This window comes from Sinocyclocheilus rhinocerous, unplaced genomic scaffold (genome assembly GCF_001515625.1).
Source record: "Sinocyclocheilus rhinocerous isolate Xijiao unplaced genomic scaffold, SAMN03320098_v1.1 scaffold2398, whole genome shotgun sequence".
Taxonomy (NCBI): domain Eukaryota; kingdom Metazoa; phylum Chordata; class Actinopteri; order Cypriniformes; family Cyprinidae; genus Sinocyclocheilus; species Sinocyclocheilus rhinocerous.
The window spans coordinates 150,036-151,316 of NW_015644003.1; positions in this window are offsets into that span (position 1 = coordinate 150,036).

Sequence of the window (1,281 nt, forward strand, 5' to 3'; positions counted from 1 at the left end):
CAAAGTGTGAAAAGCAACGGTCCTAGTACTGAGCCTTGTGGCATTCCATACTGTACTTATGATCGATATGATATCTCGTCATTCACTGCTACGAATTGATGACGTGAGAATCTGTCCTGTACCACTGAAGATCGGAGCCAGATTCTCCTCATAACTGAGAAACTTTCTGATGTAGCCGAACCAATGGGCAGCATGAGTGCAAACTGCAGTAGTCTGAAAAGGTTTGGATAATTGTCCTTCCGTAGCCTACTTCATCTTTAAAGGGGTCATATGATGTTGCTAAAAAGAACATTATTTTGTGTATTTGGTGTAATGAAATGTGTTTATGCGGTTTAAGGTTCAAAAAACACATTATTTTCCACATACTGTACATTATTGTTTCTCCTCTATGCCCCGCCTTTCTGAAACGCGTCAATTTTTACAAAGCTCATTGTTCTGAAAAGCGAGGTGTGCTCTGATTGGCCAACTATCCAAAAAGAACATTATTTTGTGTATTTGGTGTAATGAAATGTGTTTATGCGGTTTAAGGTTCAAAAAACACATTATTTTCCACATACTGTACATTATTGTTTCTCCTCTATGCCCCGCCTTTCTGAAACGCGTCGATTTTTACAAAGCTCTCTAGCTATCCAGCTATCTAGTGCGTTGTGATTGGCTGAATACCTCAAGCATGTGACAGAAATGTTACGCCCCTTGCCATACGGCACGACCAGACAAAACCAATAAAAACCCATTACAAACGAAGCATTTGTTGCATCCAGTGGGGAGATAATTACTGATTATAATGACTTATTTACATTTACATTACATTACATTTAGTAATTTAGCAGACGCTTTTATCCAAAGCGACTTACAAATGAGGACCATAAAAGCAGTCAAAACTAACAAAAGAGCAACAATATATAAGTGCAAATGACAAGTCTCGGTTAGCCTAACGCAGAACATGTAGCAAGGTGTATATATATATATATATATACTATATATATACTACACACACACATATATACACACACACAAAGAAAAACAAGTAGATAGAATAGAAAAAAATAGAAAGCTAGTGTTTGTTTTTTGTTGTTGTTTTTTAAATAAAGAATAAAAAATAAAAAAAGATAAATATAGATAAAGTAGAATTAAAATAGAATAGAAAGTGTTAGAGTTAGAGGGTCAAATAAAGGTGGAACAGATGTGTTTTTAGTCGTTTCTTGAAGATGGGTAAGGACTCAGCTGCTCGGATTGATTTGGGCAGATCATTCCCCCTGGAGCGAACAGTTAATGAAAAAG